The sequence below is a fragment of the Fopius arisanus genome, unplaced genomic scaffold (genome assembly GCF_000806365.1).
Source record: "Fopius arisanus strain USDA-PBARC FA_bdor unplaced genomic scaffold, ASM80636v1 scaffold00010, whole genome shotgun sequence".
NCBI lineage: Eukaryota > Metazoa > Arthropoda > Insecta > Hymenoptera > Braconidae > Fopius > Fopius arisanus.
The window spans coordinates 84,617-93,005 of NW_011887749.1; the positions used below are offsets into that span (position 1 = coordinate 84,617).

At 39.9% G+C, this 8,389-nt stretch overlaps 1 protein-coding gene and 1 long non-coding RNA gene across 3 annotated transcripts in view; one reads left to right on the top strand and one right to left on the bottom strand.

Moving 5' to 3' along the window:
* The window catches only part of LOC105274202 (zinc finger protein basonuclin-2), a 91,930-nt gene that overhangs the window by 24,121 nt on the left and 59,420 nt on the right, over positions 1 to 8,389 (bottom strand). The gene's annotated exons all lie outside the window — the stretch shown is intronic.
* On the top strand, positions 4,773 to 8,186 carry LOC105274201 (uncharacterized). The gene is made up of 3 exons (XR_892981.1): positions 4,773 to 5,461; positions 6,978 to 7,436; positions 7,644 to 8,186. It is a non-coding gene; the product is annotated as an uncharacterized lncRNA (long non-coding RNA).

An 8,389-nucleotide genomic window follows, 5' to 3' on the forward strand; every position in this document is an offset into this window, starting at 1 on the left:
CGCCCACTTCCCCCCGATTTTATTGCTCTCGTCTGTACGTGACACAAACTGAAAAACAAAAATGTCGAGTGTAAAAAACCAAAAAATGGGGTGATGAAAAATTTTTTTTGTCGCAACTATTTGGCAAGTGGGAAGTCGTCTCGAGTGGTGGTCTCAATTTCCCTATCACGAAGATCCTATCTTACCAGGATAGGGCCCCGATTTAGCCCCGGCATTACGAATGTCCGGAAATTCGTGGAGTGTAACGTAACCGATGTCTCAACTCAAAGTACTCGAATGTTACCTGTATAAAATCTACCTTCTATACAAACACTGTATACTCTCTTTATTCGATCTCGTCCGGTTTCTTTTTGGTGTTTGTACACAGACACAATTTATCCGTCACCGTTCGTGTTTTCACACGCCGATGCCTCAGGCTTACGAGAGACACCACCGGTAATATCACTTTTTAATTTACATTTCCTCTGAATATCGCAGGGAATTTTTTGTCATTGGAGCGGAAAATCCGAGGGAAAACCGATTGGAAAAATTCTCACAACAAAATCGACGTTTTGAATTTCAATCTCTTTGATTCCATTTGTCCCTCATTCGTCACACATTTGCCATCAAATTTTTGATTAGTTCGTTGATTAATTAATTAGTCAATAGAAAAAAATGAAGCGATTTTTTCTGTAAAACCGCGTGTCTTATAACCGCTATTCCGTAACGCATTCGCGAGTTTAGCAAGATCCTCATGTAATAAGTAGACATGTGCGTAGGATGTTACGCACCGGGTAAAACAGGTGGATAGTGAATAAAATAAAAGGCGGGGGAGTGGAGGAGTGAAAAGATGTTTTACATATTGCGCTAAGTGAATTTACCACGGATTAATCGCGCGCTCCTGTTTCAAGACATCCTTCTTCCTATTTAGTACTGTTTCTTTGGCTTTATACCGTCCCCTATGCAATTGTGTTGATCTCACTTTCGCGATAGAGAAATAAACCAACGTACGTATTTCACGCGCGACAACCGTTGAATCCCGGGTGTCTTCCGGTGGTGCACCAGGTCGCACGATTCATCTCGCTCGGTTTGCCACGCGGCATACAATTGCTTATTCGTGGATAAATTAATGGAGTACTTGAATAGTACTTGCACAAGCCGCCCCAAAAAAAACGATAAAAGTACTTTGAGTAAGGAAAAAGAAAAAGGGAGATGACGACCCCGTAACCCCGGAGTATATTCCGATGTACGCGCTCTTATGCCGCAGAGATATTTATTGGAGATAATTACAAGAGCGCCTCGTAAAGTCCCAGGACTCGAGAAATCCGCTTGATATCTCACACTCCGGGAATTTCTCTCTTCCTCTCCCCTCTCCACATCATTTTTCTTTCATTTTTTTCTTTTTTTTTCGTTTTTTTTTTTTTTCATTGAGAGGTGCCGTGCGTGTCCATTTCAAAGAGATTCAAAAATACGTTCAACTTTTATCCGGGTGTTTAGTAGATTTTTCTCACGTTCTGGATAATAATAAAGAGGAATTTCTCCGAAATTTTGGAAGACACGCGCAAGGCGTTAGAGTAAAATAGCGAGAAACTTATTTCGAGGGATAATTATTTGGGAATTTTATTCTCACGGGGGAATAGGCAAACGAGCGCACAATTAAGTGGAAAAAACATCGGATTGGGTAATTATCCGGATCACGGAATATCGGGAATTTTCTTTACAATGGATCAGGGAAGTAGTGAAAAATATGAAAATCCAATTAAACAAGGGGAGGGGAAAGGGGATGGGGAAGGGGGGAGGGGGAGGTAATCAGCGAGTTATTTCAGGGCCACTCTCAGGTGAGAAGTTTATATGAAGTACATATCCGCGTGTTAAGAGATAGCGGTGAGGATAGGAACCCGCGTCGTGCCAATGGAATGAAAATCGATCGGTTCAATGATTCTCTCTTTTTCTCTTTTTATCCTTTTCTCTCTTCTTAAGCTCACCATTCTGCCCCGGCGGATCGAGATGATGCGTCGATATCAAAAACCTGTGGAGTGGTTTCTCGCCGATGGGATCTCACCTCTTCCCACCATTTTACTCCCACCCCATCGTCATTTTTTCATTCCTCATCCTTCCGTCGTTATCTTTTTCATTTAATTCGATACGAAACGAAAAAAAAAAAAAAGAAAAAACAACGAAAACTTTTCGGTGGGCACACATCACGACACGTAAGGGGTACAATGGTGTCACCCAGAGCAATTTTCGTATAACGACGTATCTCCGTGGGACGGTAATTAAACCGAACGTGCACTTGCAATTAAAAGTGGGCAATGACTTTTTTGAAATGTTTTCTTTTCGGGGTTGAGACACGCAACCGCCCTATCGCCACTATCTTTTATTCGGTATTTGCTCCACTTTGTTGTGAGTTTTTGCTGTACAGGAAGTGAAGTGAATTACTTTTCTTTTTTTTCTCTCTCTCTCTCTTTTCTCAATCTGCAATTGTACTTTTCACATTTTCAACGTTTGGTAATGGCTATTTTGTTCACATTTTGGGTACGCTGTTGATGAAGTGGTTCGAGCAATTGCAGGAGTAAGACTGGAAGTGAGGTTTAGAGAAATTCTCGAGTGGTATTCTTCAACCGGAGTTTTTAATTCGGGATAGGCTGAGAGGTTCGGTGTTTTTGAGGAGGTGGGGTTGTTTTATTCTTCACGTAACCCCCTTTTTTTTTTTGCTGGCCATAACGGGAGGCTGCTTTGCAAAAGGTACACGCCTTGTTCTCCCCTCTACTTTATCAGAATAAGTGGTTGCACGAATGCATGATTTTATGTTAATAATTGATTCACGTAATAATTCCATATGAGTTGTCAATTTTTTCGAACTCCATTATTCTTCAATATCGCCGTTTACGCGCATAAATTCCGTAATCCCCCGGAGAAAATTCCGAGGGGTGCAATAAAAATACACACGCGCAGATACGGATGTATATATTTTTTTTGGTGAATTGTACAGGCCAATATCTCTATATCAGTGGCCAATATAGACGGGGTTGACTCATTATTTCTAACTCCCCAGACCGAGGGTTCACAGCCCTCGTCGAAGGGCCGAGATATGTGACTGCTCGAGTGGATAATTTCCAAACATCAACTCCTCGGTGAAATTAATTTCAAAATTTTCTTGGACCCCTTGATAAACGATTCACATCGCTCGGAATGAATTTTGGAAATAATAAAATTGATGTTTGATTGCTCAATGAATGCTGACGACTTGTGACGAGTTCTGTAACGACGTGAACAATAAAAAAGCTAAAATAAAATTACCCAACCCCATGGCAGTTATGCCTGCGCGAGACTTCAAAAGGCCTTTGTTACATTCGGAATTGACAATTGACAGAATTGATACTGTTGCCTGGGATCCGCTTGTGTGGCGATGATATTTATCGCCTCGGGCGATGTGCCAGAACACCCCAGCACGTCTCCTCGTTTCATGAATGGGGAGGCGTTGTATTATACATTTGCCGATAACTGAACATTCTCCCTGTGCAATTCAACCCTTTGGCGACCATTTTAATAAGTTCATTATCTAATTAAAGAGACCGACAACACGATTTTTTGATGCACGCACACTTTTTAATGGCCCCTGTTACATTTCCGCTCTGAAATTAGTAAAATTCACAACAATTATCAATAACACTCATTCGTATTTCTTTTTGATTCGTATTGCTTTATTTTTTTTTGTTTCAGAATAGAAGGGACGGGGACTTTGAAATGGATTGACACTTGCTCCTGACGATAAAAAAAAAAGTGGCAGAACCCCTCGCCGCAGGAGAATCCGATTTATCGAGCAATTTGTGGGAGCGACAAAAATTTAAATGGCAAAGCGACTCTTTGTAAAACAGAACGAGAGAATCGAATATTGTCGTTGGGAATGGGATGGGTTTGCCACTGAAAAGTGGATGAACCACTAATACCCAGTAAAAGGTGAATTTCCGAGGGTGAATTTCAAATTAAGGGCCGAGTGGTTTTAATCTCATTTTTCACTTTGTGGTGACGTTCAGTGACGAAGGAAAAATGGCACGAGGTGGTACCGATAACCAGTGATACATCGGTCCACACGACTCACGAATAATCGATAAAATATCTAGCCGTGATGAATACAACAATTTGAGGTAAAGAAAATGCCGACTGATAATCATTGGCAAAGCGTGACACATATTCCGTTTGAAAATGTCGAGACTCTCGTCGAAATTACGAGGTCTCCTCTTCTCACTCAAAAAATACGACCGTGAGACGCACCCCGAGGCTTGCCAAACGATTTGCTCCTGTTGTAGAGCATTCCAGAAGACTCCATTGTCTCCTATTCTCCAGCTTTCAAAGCAATTTAACGATAATTAATTTTCACAATCAGTGAGATAAACGAAAACTATCTGGCTGTCCATCAGGATAAAAGACATTACATATAATCATAAAAGGGTTTTTGCTACTCTGTTTCACTGTCATTGTCGTGTCACTAAATAATTCAACAGCGTGTGTCCCTAGTATTCGGGAAAAGGAGGCTGGTTTTGTTTGATAGAAAGGCGTCGGGACGCCCTAACAATGCACAGGAGCCCGTATTTTACACGCTCTTGTAAACCAACACAATGACGTAACCGCATGGCTTAACGCGTCAAAACGGATGTCACACTGTCGACTGGACGTATTACCCAAGGGGTGCGTTTTTTTCGATGTCATGTAGAGTAGTTGACAGTGAGATGCATCCTAGTGGTTACGATTCGCGAAAAAAAAAAAAATGTACGTATGTATCATATGTCATTATGAAAATTCATAATTCAGAGGGCAAAGATTGTAGCTTCCCCTAAAGTCATAGATCTACCCTATCCCTCGCCCTTACAGACGATGTAAAATTTAGTTTTCACTTTTTCAAGAGAGAACATTTTATTATTAATATTTTAAATGACTGGAATGATATATCAATATATTTTCAATAACAGGCGGCGTTAATCTATTGATTTGTTCAAGTCGATGACATACATTACCGTGAATCGATAAGAGACGAGATAACGAGTGCCTCAGTGAGATGAAATGGAGAAAAGAGACTCGACATTTGACGTGTAGATTTTTTTTAAAAGGGAATAGAAGATATTGTGAAAGGGGGAAATGAGAAGGTAGTCTGACGGGGCGTAAGATAGCTCCTTCTACTCTATCTGTGATGCAGAGTCATTCCTGGCGGGACAACCCGGCGTCGGATGGATGCCAAAGTATTAGCATGACAAAGAGACCCTGGGACGCCTCTTCCTCTGGCACTTGTCGGTATATAAAGAGAGGGGGCTCTTGCTTACTGCTTGCATGGTACTAAGGGGGACCCCCTCTGCCACTACAATTCAAATGCGATGGGCGTATGCTATGCTAATATTACTTATCCACTGGCGCTAATGCATTATCAAACCACTGGGACCATCTCCGAGGATCGAGGCATCTCCACCCGATGTTACAGTATATCCAGGTATTTTTTTTTTATATATATATTTTCAATAATCGATGATAAAGTCAAATTTTTTTCAACGTCAATTTTCAATTTTCGACGTAATCGAGAAAATTGATTCTGTCGAAAAATTAAAAATTGGAAAGAGGATATAACATTTTTGACAGGTGAGATAAATCGAGATTGAATATCGATTATTATTGAAGCTATGGATTTTACGAGGAAATACGGTAATATATTACTTGCGGAGAATTTAATTATTATTTGAATGGATTCTCACCGAGATAAATCGGTAATTAAAGGAAATAGTAAAGTCGACTTATCTCACTTTAGTACTTTGTTACTGATACGAGTGCACACTGTACATGAAGATATTTTTATAATTCCTAAATATATAGTACTTTGGAATATATGAATGTTTAATATTTCCGCTGGATCTTGCCGAATGGAATAAAATAAAAGGGGGATTAAAACGAGGTCAAACAATTTCTCAGGTTGTTTTTCATCATTGAGAAAAAAAAAACAAAGAGCGAGGTAAAAAAAAAAATATTAGTATGTTTATCTCCTCTGGAAATTGTCCGGTTGTCTTCATGTACAGTTGTGTGTTGAATAACGTGTCCGGCAAACGAGAGAGGATGGAATTATCGGTGTGCCAGAGATTTCAGAGTGGATAAAGTGCCGCTTTGGCCGTGCGACACGGCAATCGCATTTGCATAATACCACTTGCATCGGGTATACACAATATGCAGAGACGATTCCTACGGTGTCACGATTATTCACGAGGACAATAATTATCACTTTGACCGGTATGACGTTCACTTGCAATTGACCTTCAATTTTGATTTTTATACGCGGAAAAAAGATATACATTTACAGCTCTCATACAATAGGTAGATTTTGAGATTTGATTTGTTGACTAATTTTTATCACTGCAGGATGAGTAGTGGCGGATTATTTTGAAATGTGTCAAAACAATTTGGGGAATTGAGGGGATTTAGGGATAAAAATAAATAGAGAAATTTTATGCTCAACACGATTTTATGATTGTATTCGCGTAGAAGTGGAGATTATCGTGCGGTCGGGATCGAATTATTTTCTTGCGATGGTGTAAAGACATGTACCTATTAAAGTGCGATCACAGTATGGGATTTACGGTAATTCGATTAATAGGTGACCTTCCGGATGATCCGCTACTTTTTTGAGATGAGAATTCATTGAGCGGGGATAAATCGTTGTTTTATATCGGCTATGCGGGATCAATCTTTATAAATCATTAATGCTTGTTTTAATGACACATGTATGCAAAGTCCTGAAGAGGGAAAAAATTGAATAATTGAGCTGAGTGATATTTGCATTCATTGATATTCTCGATAATTTATGATCCGGGATTGGTATGAATGCTGATGTGTTTTTTGGACGCGCGTTTTTCCGAGGAATTTGAATTTTTTTCTCGATGCGGAAGTCGAGGGTGAAATGATTTTTCATTGTATTCATTGTATTGTTTTATTCAGATATATATTTTGGTAATGAATTTCAGATTGCAATTTTGTCTGGAGGACGAGCGATCACCGAGAAATGGTACCACCTGCGGTGTCGGTCAGGACGAGTCACGCCTCTATCCCGAGAAATGGAAGAACAACTAATTAACTATCGCAGAGATGATAGTTAATGCCTTTCTTTTTATTTCGCAACGCTGAAGACGGATTTTTATCTGATTCTCTCGCCTCACCTTTTACTCGTGGTGTGGATGAGGAGCACTTGGGTCTCATACCTCGAGATAAGCCATTCGATACGGAACTCTTTGGTGTTTTGGTAGAGATGGAGAATTTGGGGCAAAAAGAGGACGTTATTTTTGCTCCCCTTTCAGTGGAATTGATTCGAGGAGTGACGAGGCAGAGACAACGGAGATTTACCAGTCATCGTCGAGATGACCATCCACGGAGATGAGCTGTTGAGGATTTCATCTGCACTCACTTACTTCTCAAATAATCTACAGGTAATTTTCATTGTACATTTAATTATTCTATATATACTTGAAATTGAAAAAATGCAGGCTTTAATTCTTTGAAAATAAAAATCATAAAAATTCCTGAACTCTTTTGCCTCGATAATTACAAGTCAAGACAATTGTAGATTATATCACTCTCGTTCTCATCCCTACCCAAAAGAAAAAAATCTTCATTTACCTAATTCTGGGTTTCAGTGGGCGGAGCTGGTCTCGACATCATTCACTTTTTTTACCTGTGAAAAGCCCGAAAAGTTGGGCATGATTGTCGTCAATTTAGGGGAAAAAGAGACACAATGGAGTTAAAAAAGAGTCAAGCAGTGGTTTTGCGGTCAGGGTGGAACGAAACGTCACCACAATGGTCGTCCTCTCTACGGCAGTGGTATTATTAGGCTCAGCGATTCAGTACCACTTGTCCTCATCCGATTTGGGACATTTTTTCGTCGCTCCTTGTCGTTTTGCCTGGGACAGGTGACATGGGACATTCTCAGGAGCTCCTTTTGTCCTGGATTCCGTGATTTCTCATGCGTCAGTGACCGAGAGATGGGTCTTCAGATTATGAAAAAATTGAATTACCATTTTGGAACAAAGGTCTTTTTGTATCATGATTTTTTTTTTTTTGATTAATAATGTTGGGATGCTTGTGACACGTGTGATGGTGTGATTTCTACAGTGTGATGTTACCGAATCAAAATTTATTACACGAAGGAATCTTCTTCCGAAAAAACAATGTACGATTAACAACAAAGTAACGTCATCAAAAAAATAAAGAGTCACGTGACCGGAAATGACGTCATCAAAAAAAATAAATGGTCACGTGACCGGAAATGACGTCATCAAAAAATAAAGAGTCACGTGACCGGAAATGACGTCATCAAAAAAAATAAATGGTCACGTGACCGGAAATGACGTCATCAAAAAATAAATAGTCACGTGACCGGAAA